Genomic DNA, 3,984 nt, shown 5'->3' with positions numbered 1-3,984 from the left:
GGGAAAACTTGCCCAGGGCCCTGGACCCTCTCTGGCGCTCTGCCTTCTTTGTTCTGTTTCTAGTATGGAACCTGACCTGGGGCAGCTTGGGCATGTATATACTGTGACTTTGTCCTGCTGCTGCTCAGGACAGGCTTCTTGTGAGTAAACTTCCCCCACTTCAATCAATTAACCCAATCAACTCTGATAATTAATTATTAAGAATTAATAGAGGTAGGGGCAGCTGGATAGCTCAGAGGATAGAGAGTCAGGCCTAGAGACAGGAGGTCCTAAGTTCAAATCCAGCCTCAGACACTTCTCAGCTGTGTGACCCTGGGCAAGTCACTTGACCCCCATTTGCCCAAGTTAAGGGTTTAAAAAAATAAATAGAAAGGAAGGAAGGAAGGAAAGGAAGGAAAGGAAGAAAGAAAGGAAGAAAGAAAGGAAGAAAGAAAGGAAGAAAGAAAGAAAGAAAGAAAGAAAGAAAGAAAGAAAGAAAGAAAAGAAAGAAAGAATCCTTTCCTTAATGACTTCCCTACCATAACTCTTTGGGCAAATAGCTATTATTCAGCCAGCACGACTGATAACCAAGGTGGCCTGGGTCCCTCTTTTTTTGGTATCTCATTATTCTCCAGAAGGCATGTCACCCTACATTTGGCCTAATCAGTGCAGAACAGATCTGCCCTCTTCTAGATGGCATAGCTGGCAAGAGATTCTACCCTGCTCCAAATCTTGTGAAACCTAGGGAGACTTGTATGAACCGATATAGAGTCAAGTGAAGAGGAACAGGAGAACAATTTATACTTACAATATAATCAAGACAAATAGCTTTGAAAGACTTGAACTTGTTGATCAATGCAGGAACTAGCTATAATTCCAGAGGACAGATGATAAAGTTATTGATTTTCATGAAATTCAGAATTTGAAAAAATAAATTAATTGATTAATGAAAATAGGCTTGTGGACTGCCCCCCCTCCTACACCTTGCCCCCCATTCCCCCCCCCTCCCAATACCAGACCAACTTATTCTCTTTATGGGATCTGGAGCACCTTGGATTCCAAATTCAGTAATCATGAGTCTGCAAATGAACCANCCCCCCATCCCCCCCCCTCCCAATACCAGACCAACTTATTCTCTTTATGGGATCTGGAGCACCTTGGATTCCAAATTCAGTAATCATGAGTCTGCAAATGAACCAAAGGCAAAAGCGACATACCAATTAGATCTCTTTTCTAGACTGTTTAGTTATTACATCACACAACAGTCCTTCTTCTGGCAGGAATACACTGCTTTTCTCATCTTCCTGACCTTGTAGATGGTGGTTTCTTTTCTTTTCCTTCTTGGCTTTGCAAGCACAACACCATCTTGCTGCCATTCGCAAAGCAAAAAAAGTCACAGATCTTTTGCTTTCACTTTTTTGTATCATAGATACAGACCCCTGACTTTGCCTCTTTTCTCTATTAGCTGGGTAGTTATTTGCCCAAAAAGTTATGAGAGGAAAGTCATTAAGGAAAGGGTAGAAAGGTTATGGGTGGAGGTGTAGCATTTAATTGGGTTACTTCCTCAACTCATCACTCACAGGTCTTCAGGGTGAATCCTTGGGGAATGACCACCATGTCTAAGTTCTAAGTATTCTTCTGTCTCCATTGGTGTGCTTGCCTTTAAGAAACAAAAGTCAGAGGGCAGCTGGGTAGCTCAGTGGATTGAGAGCCAGCCCTAGAGATGGGAGGTCCTGGGTTCAAATCTAGCCTCAGACACTTCCCAGCCGTGTGACCCTGGGCAAGTCACTTGACCCCCATTGCCTACCCTTATCACTCTTCTGCCTTGGAACTAATACACAGTATTGACTCCAAGATGAAGGTGAGGGTTTAAAAAAAAAGAAACAAACAAACAAAAGTCAGGATGACTAATGATGGCCTGGGATGCAGCAGATGACCTTGGCTTCTTCAGTGTCTCACCACGCTCGGTTCCAAAGCCCCTGTTTCAGCCACCTTTGTGGCCATTGGAACAAATTGTTCTCATGTACCCCTTCAGCTGGAGGAAGTCTTCACATGCTTGGGGGTAGACACTCCCCTAAGTCGCCACAGTCTTGAGGCCCATCAGTTACCTTTGAACTGGTTTAGCCCATTTGCCAGTATGGTTTTACTGGGTTGTGATTCCTGTGCATGCTACAGCTTCTTGGAGCCACCGGTAAGAAATGGATGGAAAGTGGGCATGAAAGGTGGATAAACAGCCTTGAAAAGAGTTCAGAAGGTGCAAAAAGCCCGCTTTTCGCTGTGGGGGGGTGGGGAGGGTCTCTTTGCGGTGGAAATGGCATGGCTGACATGAAAGAGCCAGAGAGCATGTAAAGTTGCAGAGGCTGTTCTCTGGTGCCAGCTGCTGATCTTTATTTTTATACCCTTTTTTTTCTTATGATCTCATACAGGTTTGGGTATGATTTTCTCATACATAAAGATAATGAATTAAGTCACACATTAACTCTTGTTATATTGAAATCTCATATATCGACATTTTCTAATTATCCTACTATGATAAAACAAAGAAGCAAGCTTGTCAAGACTTATTCATTACAGAATGGCTTAGTTGGAACTTTATTATTTTCAGCCATCTGTAAGGTACAAGACATCATTTCCTAGCCAAGCATAATGGTTAACTATATTTTAACTAATTAAATCAAGCATGTTCTTCCTTTACCCTATTCAGACATACAATTAATTAAGAAGATAGTTATGGTAGCTGGTTGCATCAAGAAAGATACAATAATATCACTTGGTCCAAATATTATTTCAATTAGTTTTTCATTTTTCACTATTCTTCAAAGGTAAGTTTGCTGTTCTTTCTGCTACAGGGTTAATAAGAATGAAGTTATGGAAGGGTGATTTTGTACTAATTTGTCATTCCTTGCTTTCCTTGTAACATTCTACTTCCTTGTAACATTCTGCTTCAAAGATTAGTGGGAGTTTGAGAGTGAATCTAGGCCAGGTACATTCTTGCTGGGGAATTTAGAAATTAGTATTAACTCACTACTTGCTGGTTTATTGTAAGGATGATTTCAGTGGAAGTTTCTGTATTATAACATATAAATGTAGGGTTTACTTAGGGGTTTGTGAGAGGTCTGTGGGTGGCCTTGCCATTAGCCTCTGTGTTTCCCTGGGGCAGAGTAAGGATACTGATTTCAATAATTTCATTACAAGGGAATGCTAGTAAGAAAAGAGTCACATAGGGGAAACTGAATGGAATAACCATCCTTCTGACACCTGTTATGCTGTTTTCATAACTAGTGATGAGATGTGCCAAATGTCATAGGCTTTGATGGCTTCCTGCAAGAAAGCCCTTTGTATCAGAGGTGCTAGTCATCCATGAATACCCATTTACCTTTTAAGTATCTCAAAACAAAAGTGTTTGCTAAGATCCATTGATTAAAAAACATTGTCTCCTCGAATCTGGGCTACATTTTCCAACTAATGCACTATTAATGTTTTGCTGTATCTAATGAAAGTATGGCTTTGCTAGGAATGAGATGAATACAGCTGGAGAATATATGTGGAAGGGAACACTTAGAATAAAAGAATACATAAAAAGGGCATGCAAAAAATCCAAGGGAAGGGAAGTTTTAAACCTAGGCAACTGGAAAGATGGTGACACCCTCAACAGAAACAGGGTTCAAATCCCACCTCAGATATTAGCTGTCTGACTCTCTGCAAGTAACTTTGCTGCTCATAACCTCAATTTCCTCATCTGTAAAATGGGAATATTACTACCTATCTCCCTGGTTGTTATGAAGATCGAATGGGATAATGTATCTAAAGTGGCTCATAGATAGAACTTAAGGGCTGGAATCAGGAAGACTCATTTTCCTGAGTTCAAATCCAGCTTCAGACACTTACTAGCAGTATGACTTTGAGCTCTTAATCTTGTTGACCTGATAGATGGTTAGTGGAGCTGTGATTGGTCTAGCCATTCTGAAACTATGGCCCCAAAGTCAATAAACTACGAATGTCCTT

This window comes from Gracilinanus agilis, chromosome 4 (genome assembly GCF_016433145.1).
Source record: "Gracilinanus agilis isolate LMUSP501 chromosome 4, AgileGrace, whole genome shotgun sequence".
In the NCBI taxonomy this organism is placed as follows: domain Eukaryota; kingdom Metazoa; phylum Chordata; class Mammalia; order Didelphimorphia; family Didelphidae; genus Gracilinanus; species Gracilinanus agilis.
Note: the sequence above shows the minus strand (reverse complement) of the source record.